This window comes from Prionailurus bengalensis, chromosome B3 (genome assembly GCF_016509475.1).
Source record: "Prionailurus bengalensis isolate Pbe53 chromosome B3, Fcat_Pben_1.1_paternal_pri, whole genome shotgun sequence".
Lineage (NCBI taxonomy): Eukaryota > Metazoa > Chordata > Mammalia > Carnivora > Felidae > Prionailurus > Prionailurus bengalensis.
In genome coordinates, this window is record NC_057355.1 from 3,846,145 (window position 1) to 3,864,738 (window position 18,594).

The 18,594-nt window shown below is 48.8% G+C and overlaps 1 long non-coding RNA gene across 1 annotated transcript in view; it reads left to right on the forward strand.

The window, feature by feature from the left end:
- LOC122468192 overlaps positions 1 to 18,594 on the forward strand; it is a 111,003-nt gene that overhangs the window by 83,195 nt on the left and 9,214 nt on the right. The window contains exon 2 of the long non-coding RNA XR_006293152.1: positions 11,665 to 11,850. This is a non-coding gene — a long non-coding RNA (uncharacterized LOC122468192). The remainder of the gene's footprint in view (positions 1 to 11,664; positions 11,851 to 18,594) is intronic.

The following is an 18,594-nucleotide window of genomic DNA, read 5'->3' on the forward strand; positions in this document are numbered from 1 at the left end:
CAGACCTTGGCCTCCAGGAGTGTGAATTTGGACCTTGGCCTCCGGAAGTGTGAATCTTGGATCTTGGCCTCCAGGAGTGTGAATCTTGGACCTTCAGCCTCCAGGAGTGTGAATCTCGGACCTTGGCCTCCAGGAGTATGAATCTTGGACCTTGGCCTACCAGGAGTGTGAATCTCGGACCTTGGCCTCCAGGAGTGTGAATCTCGGATCTTGGCCTCCAGGAGTGTGAATCTCAGACCTTCAGCCTCCAGGAGTGTGAATCTCAGACCTTCAGCCTCCAGGAGTGTGAATTTTGGATCTTCGGCCTCTGGGAGTGTGAATCTCGGACCTTGGCCTCCAGGAGTGTGAATTTGGACCTTGGCCTCCGGAAGTGTGAATCTCGGATCTTGGCCTCCAGGAGTGTGAATCTCAGACCTTCAGCCTCCAGGAGTGTGAATCTCAGACCTTCAGCCTCCAGGAGTGTGAATCTTGGATCTTGGCCTCCAGGAGTGTGAATCTCGGACCTTGGCCTCCAGGAGTGTGAATCTCGGATCTTGGCCTCCAGGAGTGTGAATCTCGGACCTTCAGCCTCCAGGAGTGTGAATCTCAGACCTTGGCTTCCGGGAGTGTGAATCTCAGACCTTCGGCCTCCAGGAGTGTGAATCTCGGACCTTGGCCTCCAGGAGTGTGAATCTCAGATCTTGGCCTCCAGAAGTGTGAATCTCAGACCTGGGCCTCCACAATTGTTTAAGTCACTCAGTCTGTGGTACTGTGCTGTGGTACCTTAACAGAGCAGACTTCCAACGACACACACAACATTCTGGCCTCTCAGTGCCTTGACCTCTTGTTTCCTGTGACCTTGAACTCCATGCCTAAACCACCCACTGCTGTGGCCACACCTTGGGCCAGTGACTCTCAGCCCTGACTGCATTTCAGACTCACCTGGGAAGCCTGGACTTCACCACAACCCATTAGAATCAGAATATTCCAGGAGCACCTGGGTGGCTCAGTCTGTTGAGCATCTAACTTTGGCTCAGGTGATGATCTCGTGGTTTGTGAGTTTGAGCCCCACATCAGGCTCTGTACTGACAGCCCAAAGCCTGGAGCCTACTTCAGATTCTGTGTCTCCCTCTGTCTCTGCCCCTCCCCCACTCACACTCTGTCTCTCTGTCTCTAAAATAAACATTAAAAAATTTTTAAAAAGAAAAAAAGAATATTCCTCAAGGGGGACCTGGATTGAGAAGTGTCCTAGGGGATTCCACCAGGCAGCTGCGACCCAGAACCCCTGGGCTCAACACAGTGAAGCACATTCAAAACAATAAGAAGACAACCTCATAGAAGAATGGGCAAAGCACATAAAAAGGTAGAAAGAGAAGAAATACAGATGGCTAATAAATGTGTGGAGAAATGTTTAACCTCGCTAGTGATCAGGGAAATGTAAAGATTTTTCTTTAAAGATTACTATTTTGGCAAAGGTCAAAAAGACTGATAATACCTAGTGTTAGTAAAAGTGGAGGGCACATTCTCATAAAATCTGCCACGTATCCTGAGATCCAGAAATGTCATTTCTGGTTATCTGTCCTATAGAAACGATCACATAAGTAGAAAAGTATTTATGCTCAAGTACATAAAGCTGGTCTCACAGCACAATATGCAACAGTGTGAAAGTCCAGTCGTTACCGAGTAGTTCAGTAATTGTGGTACGTCTATATATGGAAAACTCTTTAGCTATTAAAAGAGTGGGGAAGATATAAGTATTGGCGTGGAAAAATATGTTTCTATACACACACATATTGATCGTGTGGAGGAAATAAAGCAAATTTCAGAATAATATATGATATATTCTCATTCTTGTTGGAAAAAAAAAAAACTATTCAGGGCACCTGGGTGGCTCAGTTGGTTAAGCGTCCAACTTCGGCTCAGGTCATGATCTCACATTTCGAGCCCCGAATCAGGCTCTGTGCTGATAGCTCAGAGCCTGGAGCCTGCTTCAGATTCTGTGTCTCCCTCGCTCTCTGCCCTTCCCCCGCTCGCACTCTGTCTCCATATCGAAAATAAATAAATGTTAAAAAAATATTTTAAAAAAATTTTAAATAAAAAAAACTGTTCTCAGTACACGTAGGGGTATATTTATATGTGCATAGAAGACTGCCGTAAAGATCTTTGAACAGTAATTACCCTTAGGGAATTGGAAAGGAGAGTGGGGACTTTTGCATTTTACTTTATATTTTGTGGCTATTTTTACAATAAACACATATGCACTGTTTTTGTAATGTAAATAGTCTGGTGTGAGTTCAGACAGAAGCTGTATAAAGAAAACCCTTCTGTGCCAGAAAGTTGGGGCTGTTTCAGGGCCATCTCTTTACCATCATTTACACTTAAAAAAAAAAAAAGTCTTTTCAGGGAATCTCACCGCTAGGAATATTTTGGGAAAGAGACTGGTTTCTTCGTGTTCTTGTTTAGAATTAATTCTCCTGGGATTTAGAAGAGATTGCTATGTGGGTGATTCATTGCTGGTGTAGAAGTTCCCAACCTGGCTGTTTTGCCGTCAGTGTTTCTGTCACATGGATGTTAGGAGACTCTTCTGTGGTCAGAGAATGAGAGGGAAAATAAAATTATGAATGTAGCCAGAACCGGGGTATGATGCATGCATGTCACAGAGCTGGAGACTCGTGTTCTAAGTGTACTGGTTCCCTGTGTCAGAGAGCAGAGACGATGCTGGGGTAGCACGTAAGTTTCATGTCACAAACACCTAGCATCCGACGACTGTGATGTTTGCGAGTAAGGTTGTGAAGCGTCTGAGGCCACACTGTGGCTCAGCTGGAAAGTCCTCAAGATCAACCGGTGACGTCTGCCAGGACGCAGGGAGCGAGAACGGAGACACACGTACAATGCCAACGGGAAAGAAGTGAGAATTAAGCATGACAAAAGTTCGTTAGTAGGGTGAAAACTGTGGTGTCTTTTTCTTTCCAGTTTTTCTCCTTGAAGAACAAACAAATAAATTGAGTTCTACTACCCTAATGCTGATTTAGAGTTGCCAAGAGTAACCGAAGGACTTCTCTGTGACCACCCAATCCAGTGTAGTGGTGTAGATAGGCGTATGGTTGAGTTCTTGAAAACAGTGATGAGTTAATATTTAATTCCGGGTCTCTTCATAAAGAGTTACTCAGAAATTCTCATTAACCGACGGATGAAAATGTCCATGGCTCCCTGTGCCAACCTTAAGCAATAAATACTTATTTTTCCTGAGTCCAAATTGCAAAGGAAAGGGTAGGAATGGTTTCCTCCAGAGAGGAGGGGATGGTCGTCTGGAATAGGTACAGGAAGTGCCCTGCTCAAGAAAACATTTTCCATATGCTCTCCACCAATTAGATTAATCTGGATGACAATTCAAAAGCCCTTAGCGTCAAACCTCATTGCAGTCAATCCCTGCTGATGTCAGCACCTGGAGAAGAGGAATTTTGATGGGCAAAGAAGAGAGGCTTCAGCCTATCCTTGTGGCCGCGTTGGCCACCACTTTCCCGCGTTGGCCTTGCGTGTGAAGTGTGCCTCGCTCGCCACTCCTGGACTTACCATAAGCTCCCTGATGTATTCACAGGCTTCTGTGTCCTGGCATGAGCTCCTTATCTGCCTAGAATCCCCTCTATTTCTCTACTGACCATTCCTACTTCACTCACCTTCTCAGCTAAGTCTGCCCTGATTCCTCCAGTGTGAAGGACCATAAGAAAGCAAAACACTCACCTTGTTTTCCCCTAACTTCTTCCACTGTTTCCCAGCTACTTTCTTGACGCCTCTGTTACATCGTCATCACAACTGGATTAGCATGAGTAGCTGTGTGCGAAGAATATTTACCATCCCTGCCCTCCTGCCTGGAGGGCAAGCCTGTCCCTGGCAGGAGCCTGTCTCCACCCTTGTCTCCTCTGTGCACCTACACCTGTTTCTTCCTTATTATACTAGGAGGGGACTAGTGCAATACCCGTAGAATTTCTTGTAAAGTCAGGGGGAGGGGGGGACTCTAAAGTATATCCTCAGCAAATGCAAGGGGCCAGCTAGGGTTTGGTTTCTCTGTAATCAAAGAAATCACCAGGGAAACATATTGACAGATTTAACTATGCGAAGAAAAAAAAAATAAACACCTTGGTAAATAAAATAGCGTGGATTTTAAAAGAAAGCCATTGGAGGGGCACCTGGGTGGCTCAGTCCGTTAAGCATCAACTTCGGCTCAGGTCGTGATCTCATGGTTCGTGAGTTCGAGCGCCACATCAGGTTCTGTGCTGATAGCTCAGAGCCTGGATTCCGTGCCTCCCTCTCTCTCTGCCCCTCCCCTGCTCACACTCTGTCTGTCTCTCAAAAATAAATAAACATTAAAAAAAAAAACACTTAAAGCAACTCAGCTTGAGTACATAGCTATTAAAGTTAGGATTGCCTAAGCTGCTATGGTATCTTTATGAAGTGATGTTGAGTGAAAAAATATATAGGTTAGGACACTGTAGGTAGAATTTATGCACAAGTACAGATTATAAGCATACGTACTCAAAAATAAGAATTAAAATAGCAGCGTGTTGGGAGCATGAGATTGTGGGTAATTGATTGCTTTTCTTTGTTACTATTCGTTCTGTAATGAATAAAACTGGGGAGGAGGAACCCAAAGCGAAAAATCAGTTATCAGTTATCACACCCGAGATTTAGGCTCTTAGTTGAACGATGTCAAGATGGCACTGTTTCCCACGTGGGGTCAGCTTCCTCTTAATCTTTTGAATCTCATATCCTCATATTTGTTTCCAAAAGATAAAAACTCTCTGAAAAAGGAGGTCTCCTTCCAGCAATGGCAGATATCTTGTTGCCCACCGACCTTCCATCGACATCAGTCAGATAAATACTAAGAAGATACAACCTCTCTGGAGTCACCCAAGAGCTATGCAGGCAGCCGAGCTGGGGGGTGGCGTGGGGGGTGGAGTGGAGGTGGGGCAGGATCCTGGTGAGAAGAGAAGCAAGCACACTTTTCCCCCATGAGGCATCTGTCACCTGGAAGGCAGCCACCAGGGAGCCGTGAGCAGAGCAGAAAGCTGGGGCAGGGCAGGGCAGCTGGGAAGCTGAGCAGAACCTTTAGCAGCCTCACGGGGCTGGCCAGGAACAAATGTTCAGGGCCCACTAAGGAGGACAGGCTGTGGTCAGCATCCAGGCTTTCATCCGGGGCTCCTGGAGGACTGGAGCTCTAGGAATAAGGAAGAACCAGGGATAGACCAGCACTCACCAGCCCTAAAGCCAGCCCAGCTTTGCCTCGTGGTAAGGGATATCAACATGCTTCTGGTAGTAACTGATGATGAGCGGACAGAAGATATGATGTGGAAAGAACTGGACAAAGTTGATCTTGTTATACACAACACAACACAATGTACACATTACCTATTACATGCAGAGGGCACACTCTTTTTTAAGTATACCTGAGAACATTTACCAAAACTGACCATATTCTATTGGGTCAAAAATTAACTCTCAACAAATTTCAAAGTTTTTAAATTATACAGGATATGTTGTAAGATCACAGTAAAAGTACCTATACATCAGTAACACAAATATAGCTTTTAAAAAAATCCCCCAAATATGGGGCGCCTGGGTGGCTCACTTGGTTAAGTTTCCGACTTTGGTTCACATCCTGATCTCACAGTCTGTGAGTTTGAGCCCCGCATGGGGCTCTGTGCTGACAGCTCAGAGCCTGGGGCCTGCTTTGGATTCTGTGTCTCCCTCTCTCTCTGTTCCTTCCCCACTCATCCTCTCTCTTGGTCTCTCAAAAATAAATGTTAAAAAAATTTTTTTTTAATCCCCTAATTGTTTGGAAATTAAGTAGTATACTTCTAAATGACCCATAGGTCAGAGAAGAAATAGCAATAGCAATTGTAAAATATTTTGAATTAAATGATAAGTCACATCTGACATCACAGTGCATGGGATGCCACTAATGCTAGGTTCAGAAGGGAATTGATAGCTTTACAGGCACCTATCAGGAGAGCAGGAGGTCAGTTATTTGAGTATTTATTGTGGGAAGCTGGAGAACTAAATGATGGAAAGAATTCAGATAAGAGCACAAATTAGTAAAATAAGGATTTGAAGGACAGTTGAGAGTGCCAGTGGAGCCCAAAGTTGAGTCCGCACAAAGAACAACAAAACCGATAAACCCTCGGCAATATTCATCAAGGCGAAAAGAGAAAAGGCACAAATAACCTATAGTGGGAATGAAAAAGGGTACATCACTACAGTCCCCACAGGCATGAAAATTCTCAACAAAGATACCTCTTAATCGAAAGATATATAATAAAAATGCTAAAATTTAAAACATTTTCAATAGCAATAAAAATGGTAGGACTACTGGAAGATTTTAACAGCTTTTGTCCTATTCTAAGGTGGAACCTGACATAGGTAAGTTTTCGTTTTATCTCATTAACCCTGACTTGATCAAATATTCAATACAGTTCTCACAGCATATCCTGTCTGGTAAACGTAGAATTTCCGCAGTTAGATTTTAGGGAAAATAGGAAATCTCCAGAATTATTCAATGCAAGAGCCTGATACTCTCAAGAGAGGCTCTTACCTGGTGAGGTAAGGTGGCTGTGCCTGAAAATATTTAAGAGAAACTTAAATAATTTTTTATTATTTTTTAATATTTATTTTTTATTTATTTTTATTTATTTTATTTATTTTTATTTATTTATTTATTTTTATTTTAATATTTAAGTTTTCTTAATGTTTATTCCTTTTTGAAAGACAGAGACCAAGTGCAAGCAGGGGTGGGGTAGAAAGAGAGGGAGACACAGAATCCGAAGCAGGCTCCAGGCTCCGAGCTGTCAGCACAGAGCCCCACGCAGGGCCCGAACTCACGAATCACAAGATCATGACCTGAGCCGACATCGTACACTTAACCGACTGAGCCACCCAGGCACCCGTATCTTTTAATATTCTTTGTTCAATATTATTATTAAATAATATTGAAGAGAAACTTCCACTATCATCAATTAAAATGTCAGTACAACCTTTTAATTTTTTGTATGTATTTCTGGTGATATAGCCCAAGTGGCATTAAATCTCTACTGTGCTGTGTGACTAACTTTGAACACCCCTGCAATTAGAACACAAAAGGAAACCCAGTTTAGATTTACAACCATTTAAAGAGCACTTGTCATGGATTATGTTTCCAAGTTCTTGTTAACCACCTTGTGACATTATGAATTACAACCCATTATCACACTGTTAATCTAAGTGTTTACTGTGCTGAGACAGTGAAGTATTTTCGATCAGTAACCACCCCTTGACTATTTTAAAATCTCACCTTTTGAGTGCAAAGGACTGGACTTGCTCCTGTCTAGCTCTGTGCTTTTCTGTGTAGGGGGCCTGTTCTGAAGGAAACAATAAATAAACTGAGATAAAACAGATGAGCAGTATGATGTATTCATGTCACCTGCCCTAGAGCAAGAACCTGGCAAGGAGGTTTTGCTTCTAACACGTAATTCACTTAGCTTTGCATGTCATTGACTTGTGACCTTGGGTAAGTCTCCTCTTCTGGGCCTCAGTTTCCCCATCTGAGAACTGACAGTGACGGTCCAGGTGATCTCTTAGGGAGGAGCCTACCTGAGCTACACATCAAGACACATCTTCTGTTCATGCAGGAAGCAGCAGGGACTCGGTCACTAGAGCTGGCCCCACGGACAAGGGGCTCCCAAAGGTACTTTGTTGGGACTTATGTGGACAGATTGGGGGATTGAGAATGATGAGTCAAGTAGGTGCGGAGAGGATCAGCTGTCCCACAGTCTGAAGGGACAACTGTATAAGTCAGGGTTCTCCAGAGACAGAAGATGTGTATGTGTTTATATATATATAATATATATATATATATAATATATATATATATATATATTATATATATATATATATAATATATATATATATATTATATATATATATATATAGAGAGAGAGAGAGAGAGAGAGAGAGAGAGAGAGAGAGAGAAAGAGAGAAAGAGAGAAAGAAAGAGATTTTAGGGAATTGGCTCACACAATTATGGAGGCCAACACGTCCAAAATCTGCAGGGTTGGCCAGCAGGCCGGAGACTCAAGGAAGAGCCACTGCTATAGTTCAAGTCCAAAAGTCCATCTGCTGGCAGAATTACTTCTTGCTCAAGGGAGGCTAGTCTTTGTTTTGTTGAGGCTTTCAACTGATTGGATGAGGTCCGCCCACATCATAGAGGGAAATACGTTTTACTCAAAGCCCACTGATTTAACCATTATTCTCATCCAGAAACATCCTCACAGAACCATCCAGAATGATGTCTGAAAAATACCACGGCACCATGACCCAGCCTAACTGACACATGAAATTAACCCCTTGTCAACTTGGCATACACATCTCATTAAACCCTACTTAATCTCTCTCTCTCTCTGTCTCCTTCTCTCCCTCCCTCTCTCTGCCCCTCTTTTGCTCTCTCTCTCTCTCTCTCTCTCTCTCTCTCTCTCTCTCTCAAAAGTAAATAAATAAACTTAAAAGAATTAAAAAAATAATCTCTGAATAAAGACAATAACAAGGTCACACTTATGCCTATCATAATATAACTATCCTTCATACAACCAAAATCACACTAACCCTTGGGGGCACCTGGGTGACTCAGTCGGTTTCAGGTCATTATTTCGCTGTTGGTGAGTTCAAGCCCCACATCAGGCTCACTCCTATCAGCATAAAGCCCACTTCCTCTGCTGCCCCTCCCCCGCTTGCTCTCAAAAATAAATAAACATAAAAAAAGAACTAACCCTTTCCCCAGAAGAGGGCACAAACTTTGAGTGATTTTTACTCTTCTTCTTGATATCTTATATCATAAATACTGTGATGTAAAGTTAGCAAGACTTAACTTACACAATGTTTTGTGTCAATTATATCTGACTAAGACTGGGAAAAATTGTTAATACTTAAATACTATCCTATACAGTCAATATATCCATCTTATGTTACATGATACACACCCACTCCTATTCACAACAGAATAAGAAAGAAATACTCATTTCTGTCACTGGTTACATGGTCATAGCTGGTAGTTATATATGACACCTTCTTCCTCTACCCATTGCATGTGCCTTTGCAAGCACCTCTGTCGGTCATGGTTTTTTATCTGGTGGGAAGACTCAGCCCTTCATTTGCGAAGGGTCTGGGCCATAGTAGTGATTCTCGGGTAAATGGTGCCTTTCGTATTTCCATCCCTTGCTTCCTGGACCCGTGAATCCTGGCCAGGGGAGAAACACCACCATATATTGCACACTGATTCAGAGGCTATCTAGCCTTCTGGAGAACCTGGCCCATGGCCTCCAAGGTACTGCCACCATGCTGATGCTCTACCCAAGTCTTAGAAGGGCCTTTCCACTGTCTCCCAGCCACCTCAGGATGGTGGGGGACGTGACAAAACCGGTGAATTTCACGAGCGTGAGCCATTACCATACTTCATTCGCTATGAAGTGAGTTTCTCGTTCAGAAACCATGCTGCGTGAAATACCACGACGGTGGATAAGGCATCCTGTGAGTCCACAGATGGTAATTTTGGCGGAAGTGTTGCCTACGAGGAAGGCAGATCTGTCTCCAGAGCGAGCATCTATTCCGGTGAACAGAACGCTCCTGTCTGCAAGATGATGTTCAAATGCTTGACAAGGACCACCCTATTCCAGCTCCTGCTTACTTCTCCATCCTCACCTGGCATTTCTGCCCCTCCCCCCAGATTCCCTGCCGGAGCCCCCAGAGATCCTTCCTCTGTCCTGACTTTGCCATGGATCTTAACGAGCCTGGGCCTTCACCCATCCACTCATTGATCCAGTCGTTCATACGTTCATTCCATCATTAAGGATCCCCTGGTGGGCAGGACAACGGTCTTTGCAGAGAAGATGTGCTGAATAAGTTAACACATTAATGAGTGATGGCCGGCAGGATAGGAAATATATAGGGTACTTGGACAGCCAATACACGGGGTCCAGGAAGACTCCCTGAGAAGGAGACGTTTAAACCGAAATCAGACGAACACACGGGCATCAGCCAGGTGAAGAAGTCAGAGGAGTGTTCTGCCAGAGGGGACAGGATGTGTAAAACCCTGGGGGGGGGGGGGGGGGGCAAGAGTGCTGTGACAAAGCTCCAGAAACCAAAACAAGAAAAAAAGTGCAGCATAACCCGGTGGAAATTGCCCGGGGAGGGAGAGGGTGACTGAGGCTGGGGAGGTATGGATGGATCGCAGAGACATCTCGTAGGAGCAGTATAAGAACTTGTGAATAATTGGCTGTGGAGGGTTGGCGGGTGGGGTGTGCAGGAACGTCTCCATGTTCGTGGCTAAGGCAACCAGGCGGAAAGTATTGCTGGCCACAGAGATGTTCGCTGTTTCCTCCAGAGCCTGGGGAGGAGAGCATTTGTTGACCAGGTCAACGAGAAAATGGGAAAATGAAAGAATAGTTTGGGAGGAAGACGAGTTGACGTGTCAGGTTGTGGTGGGCGGAAGGCAGCTGCAGGGGGCATCCGGGTGGAGGATGTCCAGCGGGTCGTTGCACATGCAGGTACGAGCTCCAGAGAGAGGTTCGGCCAGAGAGAGGTCCAGCGCCGCCCGCCCCGCACGGTGGGAATAACAGGGTCTCCTCTGCCTCCAGTCCCTGGGGATGGTCAAGTCAGGGAAGCTGCAGTGGCCTGGCTTCCGTCTGGGCCTGCCTCTGCCTGTGTGACCTTGGGTGCACCACTGAGCCTTGGGTTTTCATGCACAGCATGGGGTGGACACTCCCTCTGTCCTCAGGTCACCGTGAAGCCATATGTATCTAGTGTAAAGGGCTCGAAATGTCAGCTATCACTGGCACTGTCCCGCAGTGTCCTCAGTCCTGTCATTTCTGAGTCCTTTGGGGAAGTGCCACTTGCAGTTTCTTTTCCCTCGGCCCAACCGGATACCCCACGTGTCACTCTCACCATCTGTCTGTGCCTTCTCCCTCACATAACTAGACCGGAAACATGGCACCATCCACGTTGGCTTCATGTTGGTATCCTCCACAGCACCAAAGACGTTCAAAGCCCAGGTTTGGTTTGGTTTTAATTTGAGAGAGAGAGAGAGAGAGAGAGAGAGAGAGAGAGAGCACACGAGCCAGGGAGAGGGGCAGAGAGAGAGAGAATCCCAGGCAGACTCCATGGTCAGTGCAGGGCCCGACGCCGGGCTCCATTCCATGACCCTGGGATCGTGACCTGAGCCAAAATCAACAGGCAGACACTCAACCGACTGAGCCACCCAGGCTCCCCAGAGCTCAGGTTCTAAAGCCAGTAAGAACTAGTTTCAAACACCCACCTTGTAGCTGGGTGACCCTGGGAGCTCATTTAACCCCTCTGAACCTTGGTCTCCCTGTCTGTAAAGTGAGAATACTGGCAGTGCCTGCCTCACAGGCCTGCAGGAAGGAACAGAGAAGGCTGTGGGAAGGCAGTTTATCAGGGAATCTCAACTCACGGGGGTGAGTAAACAAGGAATTGTTTTATTTATCTAAAGCTCGCCATTAGGCATGTTCTGTCAAACCCTCCTTTCCTGTCGGGGAGTAGCAGCCATGATGGTATGTCATTCCAGTTCTATAACTTCTTGGCTATTTTTGATTCATCCTCTTTTTTTGGTTGTGATTGCTTCCAACGGTCTTATTTATTTTTTAGGATTCAGTGTTGTTCAGTGAAAAACTACGGAGTCTGGAGCCAGCTGCCAGGGTTGAATCCAACTCTGCACTTAACGAGCTGAGCGCCTTGGGCAAGTTACTTCACCTCTCTGTGCCCCCTAGTTTCCTCATCTGTTAAATGGGGATGATGATGGTACCTGCCTCTCAGGAAGGAGTACTGCCAGGGGTAAGTGAGTCGCTACAGTTAAAGCTCTCAAAGAAGAGTGCCAAGCTCGCAAAGGAAACATTGTGTAAGTTTGGCTATTATTATACCCAGCCCAGAGTTCCTCTCCTTCTGCGGGGCCGGTGGTTGTGTCTGCTGGCTGTTCTGGTGATCTCTCTCATCCTCCTTCATTCTCATTCCGGCTTTTCACGACAAAGCCGGCGTTGGAGCCTAGAGGAAGAAGTGGAAGACAGCTATCATCTCCCTTGGCCCAGCAAGGGGGACATAACTCCCACCCAGCAGTACTGTACTCTACATGGCCTTGATGGTGGCCAGTGGTGCCTTCAGGAGGCCCCAGAGGAGGGACCCCTTCGATGGTCCCTTTAGATTTTGGGCCTGTATCTTCCTGGCCAGCTCACAGCATCCTGGTGCAGATCCGATGCTCCCCTCAGTGTGGTCACGGGCTCCCAAACACACGTACCCTCAGCAGGCCAACTCTTAGACCCGTGGGCACATGTAGAATCAATCTCATGTTCCAGCTGGGATGGAAACTCCAGATCAGGGGCCAACAGATGGGGGGGTGGGTCCCGCCCCTGGTCTCCACCCACGGCTCCCAACACGCAGCTGCCCCCAGCATTGCTCCTACACACCCCGGGCACCGTGGTGACAGGCTGGGTCAGGGCGCCCATTGGTCCCTGCGTGAGCCAGGAGTGCACCGAACCCCCACCCCACCAGTGTGACAGAGGTTTCCCCGAGCCTCCTTCCCCCGCTTCAAAGACAGAAGTTTCTCCATTCTCCGCTCCCTGGGCACACCTGGCCTGGCGGTCTCTATAGCCATTGTTGGGGGGTTGCGGCTGGGGGAAGTGGGGGTGATGCTCACACTTCCTGCCACAGTGTTTCCCTCAGCAGCCCCAGGCCGTGGTTCTCTAACCTAGAATGTGGGCACCTTGATCCCTTCATTTCCTACCTGCAGCTTGGCTTACCAATTCAGGCACATGATACCCAATACTGTCCTGTGATGCATCATTATGAATAGAAAATAAAAGGGGGGGGGTATTACACATTGCTTTTGAAGTATATTTGGGGGAGCCTGGGTGGCTCAGTCGGTTGAGCGCCCGACTTCAGCTCAGGTCATGATCTTGCAGTCTGTGAGTTCGAGCCCCACGTCCGGCTCTGTGCTGACGGCTCGGAGCCTGGAGCCTGCTTCGGATTCTGTGACTCCCTCTCTCTCTGCCCCTCGCCCACTCTCTCTCTCTCTCTCTCTTTCTCTCTCTCTGTCTCTCAAAAAGTAAATAGACATTAAAAAAAATTTTTTTAGTTTAAAGTGTATTTGAATAAGTCAGTGAACAAAAAACATTTAAAAAAGCATACTACAAACCAATATTATAAATACAGTAATAAATTGGCAGTAACTAATAGAATACCAATGAGATATGAAAATACGAGAAATCTGATTGTTTTGTAAATGATATTTAAATAAAACCCTTTCTCTGTTATTGAATTAGAATGAGCCGCGGCTTGGAGCTGGGGCTCTTGTGCTCAAGATGTCGGTGACTCCGTACGTGTCGACCCAATGCTTAACTTTTTCTGTGGCTCAGGTATTGTTTCAGCAAACAGGGCCCCCGGGCCAAAGCGACAAGGCCACAGCTCTCCCTGGGCAAACCCGGTTAAGCAGACGTAGGATGGTTTCCTTCCAAGAACGTCTCTCCTGTCCGTGTCCTTGTCAGTTTTCCCATCAGGAAAATGGGCATGTGTAATATGCACCCGTGGCAATAGCCGCAAGAACTAATTAGCGCCTGAAATATGTGTCAAGATCCCCGGCGAGAGGTGCTGTAACAGGGGCAAAGGAGTCTCGCATGAGTTCCAGTTTTGCCTCCTGTGGCCCGGTCCTCCCTGGGCGGGAGGTGGTGCCCCGTCTTGTTGAGATCTGATCTCTAAATGCAACTGTGTGTTTTCTTTCATCCAAATGACTGTGCTCATCTCGGGAGCAGCCTTTAATTTTCTTCTTGGAACCGAGGACCATCCTTACTTACAGCAACAAAAGGTCCCTGGGACGGTGAGGTAAGATTTGAATTAAGATACCTTGGCATCCTTCACTCCCCGGCAATTAACGGGCAGCAGGTTTTCAGCAGCACTCACTCTCCTGAGAGCGCCCTTTGTCTCAGGACTGCCTGTCTGTCCTGTTGTCCGTCGTCCCGATGCAGCAGCCCCCCCGGCGGCCGGCTCTCTGCAAGGTGCCAGGCAGGTGCACGGCGTGGCGGGGACCTCCGAGGGCCCAGCCTGATGGGGAAGCCATGTGGCTCTCAGACCCCCGTCTGCGTGGCGAACAGCACATACGGCCGGGCCCCAGTGACTCCGAGGGCCTGGCTGTCCAGGCGGCCCGTTCTCCCCGTGTCTTCCTCACCCTCGCCTGCCTCTGGGCCACCGTTGTTCATTATTAGCATCCCTCTCCGGAGAAGAGAGAAAAGGAGAGAAGAGCCAACCTTTGCTTGTCCGTTTGGCTCCTTGTCAGCGACTCTGGTAAATGTGTAATCTGATGGAACCATGGTCCAAGATGAGAATTTGGACTCCTTCCCTCTCTCTCTGCCCCTTGCCAGGCATGTGAACTCCTGTTGAGGCTTCAAGTCCCAGCCTTCCCCAAGGCCCCCGGGCAAAGTGAGAAGTTAGTCACTCCCTCCCCGGCTGCCAGAGCCCGTCTCCAGCACTGAGAAGCACTCAGCCCACCGTGTGGTGTGGGATCACCAGGCCCCGTCTGTCGGCCGGTGCAGGGCGGGGGCGGGGAGGGGTGGGGAGGGGGGCTGCCGGCCTTCCTAGAGCTCCAGCCCCACACATCTGGGCCCCGTCCTCGGCACGTGACTGGGGGTGAGAAATGTGTGCTGAATGGTGCAAATAAACCCGAGTAGACCTGCTTTAACCATTTCCCCAGAAAATCAGGAGTTGATGCTGTGAGGGGATTTTTGTCTGGAGTTTTCCCAGGCTCATTTGCTCGTGGTTTTTAAGAAAACAATGTCACAGAATTTCTAGAGATGGGATCCTTCTCATTGGCTTGACAGATGTCTGTTGACTCTCAGTGATGTTGCTAGTGCTGGTTTAGGTGCTGGAGAAACGGCCACAGAAAAAACCCCCTGCCCTCGGGACGCTCACATTCTAGACACGATATTCTTCTCCCCCATAATTTCCTGCTCACCATTCGCCTCTCTAGTCCTTTTCCCTAAAGGCAATGAGCCATCTAAACCGTGTTCAGCAAATAAGCAGAAATGCCCAGGGTGGCCCGCTTAAGTCCCTGCCATTACGTGAGAAGCTTTTTAGGAGACTAGATGTCAGAGGGAGGCGGTGACCTGGGAGCACAGAGGCAGGTGGCGGGACAGGGAGGGTTTGTCACCTCCTGGAGCACAGTGGCAGCCAAAGATGGCCTCGGGAGGTCGTCGTGATGTCTGGTTCTGAGCGGGGAGGCAGCACAGCAGACTGGCCCAGTCTGCTTCTGCCTGAGCCAGGTCTTTAAGGGGAAGGACACGGAGTTTATCTAAAGTGCTGTGAATTCCCACAGCCTCGGGCAGACCCATATTCCAACGTAAGCACAAAAACAAATTCTAAAGCCAAGTAAATGACTGGTGATGAGCCACAGGTATGTATTATCACGACCGTTGCTTTTCCCGGAGAATTCTCCCTGCGAGGGGAGGGGATCCACCCCACAGGCGTGATGTTCCGTCAGCTTTTCAACAACCCCTTTCGGTGCCTGGAACTGAAATGGGGCCTGGCAGATAGGTCGGTTTGCACAGTCCAGAAGGGTACACTTCCCTGCAGGAAGGGGGTGTGCTGTGGACGAGGGGGGCCCTCTGGCCTTGCCGTCCTGAGGGTCAGCTTTCCAGCAACCAGAGCCATGACTGTAAAGGGAAATCTTTGTGTGGACAGGAAGGCAATAGTTTTTGGATGAGCTGACGTGATGATTGAAGTCCTTTTGGCTTTCCTGGTGTCTGGGCGGAAAGAGAACAGGTGTGTGCCTTTGCCAAAAAGGACAGCCCACGAGGACTATGGATGCCCCGGGAACAGAGTCCTTCTGTGCCGGCCCTGAATTCCTCAGAGGCTGGGAGGTCTGCGGGTGAAAGCCGTGGGGGGGGCGGGTGCAGATCTCTCCAAGACCTGGTTTCTAAGCAGTTGGTGGGAAGAAGCATTGAGAAACGTTTCTACGTCTGCCCAGCCATATTCGCCCACGAGGGCTACATACCGTGACTTCTGTTTCGGAACAGTATCCCCCGCTGCTGGCCAGCTGAGGGGTTGTGGGCACACAGAGGCTTTCCTGACGAGGCCTTCTGGCTTCGTCCAGAGTGTCTCTGGCCTTGCCCTTTGTCCACCTCTCTCTGAGTGACATCGTATGTGGTTCCCTGTTTCTTCCCGAGGAATGTGTGTGTGTGTGTGTGTGTGTGCGAGAGTGCACGCACGTTTAACCCTCTTTCGTGAGAGCAGCCAGGGCTCTTGCAAAGGCTTTCTCAGTGAGTGTAGAACATTTGGAGAAACTCCACATTCAGGGCGGGCTGTAGACGGGCCGGGCCGGTGGGAGCCCTGAAGGCTTGCCGGGGGACCAAGGCAGGGGTGTCGCGGGCAGCCTGGGCCCCCGGCCAGACCAGGAGGGAGAGAGAACCTGGCAATGGGACATTTTTTCCCCCAAACAGCCTGCATGCGGCTGCATTCGAGATGGCTCAAAGTGACCCGGAGTCGGCAGTCCGCGCTGGGGCACCCGGGGGTGCTGGTCCGGTCCGCCCGCCGGTGGAAGGCCCTGGCACGCTGCTGGGTGCAGGAAAGGGCGTTTCTGCCACTCGGTGCCGTTCGAGCGTGGATGTGGCAGGCAGCCTCGGAATCAAGCTGACACGCGTCCCACGGCATGACAACTGCAGCGTGAGGTTCTCAGGAAGGGCTGAGTGTGTGCATGAGGTCACTGAGCTCTGTTACCGTCTGACCAGCCTCAGCCTGCGTCCCGGTGACACACATCTGCTGACTGGACGGATCGGGGCCTCGCGCTGTAGGCTGACTGGTGGGCCACGCTTGAAAGACTCCTGGCGTGTGCCCCTGCCTGCATTTTTTCACTCTTGACCGAACACATATGCTCTGCACAATCAGGACAGTGTTAGCATGCGGGGCCGAGGCGGCTTCCTACACATCTGGCCGGGGCGGGCTGAATCACTTCCCCCCCCCCCCCGGGAGGGTGGCTCCCAGCTCCGTGACATCTGGAGAGTGGCAGGAAGTGTCTGGATTCATCCCAGGATGATTTTTATCTCCACATGCTTTTCCAATTTCATCAGGGCCTCCGTGCTACATTCCAAGTGACATGTCCACATTCGCCACGGACAAGAATGACAGATGGGGAAAAATCATCTTTGACCCTTGAAAGTCGGTCATGTTTTATGAGGTAAGAGCTTGGGCACAGAAGGTATCGTAGGAGGGAGCCCAGGGATGGCTTGAAATATGGAAGTAACGCATGTTTTAGCTTTTGGACATAGAAGTCCCCTTCCCAAACTACCGGCGTATCCAAGCAATGAAAACGGCATTTTAAAAAGTTTAAAAGGCATTTAAAAGAGTTTAATTTCTCTTTTGCGTTGAGGCATAACTTACAGCAACCAAAAGGCACAGATCTGAAGCATACACCGTGGTGACTTTTTAATTTTCACACATGCACGTGTCCCCCAGTGCCACCACGGAGGCCGAGGGTTTAGGACCTTCCCAGCTCTCCAGAAGGTTCCCTTGTACCCCTCCCTGTCACCAGCCCACCCGTGAAGGTCCCCCCCCCCCCCCCGTTCCGGTCTCTCTGTCACCACGGAGTAGTGAAAAGGACCCTTTTCTTTTCGGGGTCTTGCCGCTTAACAAACATCTCAGCATACGCAAACGACAGCAGTTTTGTGAATTGCCACAAAGGTGCCCGGGAGGGCCAAGTCGAGGCTCAGATCAGAGGATTTTTGTGCCGCCCGTGTGTCACAGCACACAGGGGTCCTCCTGGACCCGATGTTCCACGACGGAGGAAGAAGTGCTCCCGGAGGAAAACTTTGTCTTTGGCCCTGGGGGAGAATGCGCGGTTTGCTCTCGTTTCAGAAAAAAACCAAGGGGATCTTGCAGCTAAGCTCCTGCCCTTGCGAATGTAGAGCCACACGCCACACACGTTCTCCCCTCTGCGAGGGACAGCCAGGCCGCAGGCCCAGGGCCCCGGCTCTCTTCCTCGCTGGGCCTCTCCCGGGCCTTGCTCCCATCCAGGAATGAGGCCCTCGTTGTAGCTTGCTCCTCTCCAGAGAAAACGCTTAGTCAGACCCAAAGCAAGTCGCTGCAGGACTCAAACTGTCCTCAGGAAATACCAGGAGAAAAGGCCGCAGGAGAGAGGATTAAGCCCTTCTGAGTATTCCAGAACCCCGTATCTCAGTTCAGCAGCCGTTGTCATTAGGCGGGGTGGCCGTGTCCATTCGCCTGACCCGTCGTCCTCTGCCAGAAGCAGCCACAGCCACGAGGACCTGACCTGGGGTGGACCGGCCTCGGCAACACAGACACAGCTTTCCTTTTATTTTTAGATTTGAGGAAAACCGCTTGGAGGGGTTTTCAGTTAGGTTTGGGGGGAAGCAGGAGGAGGGGGCTCTGGGCGCAAGACGGCGGAGGTGTTAATGGAAGCATCAAGGATCTTGGAGAAGGAGTCCAGAACAAGGGCTGTTTCTGCCTGGGTACGACACTGACCGTCAGCAGGCCCTGGACAGGCCCCAGCATCTCTGCCCTCTGCTCCGCATCTGCACCATG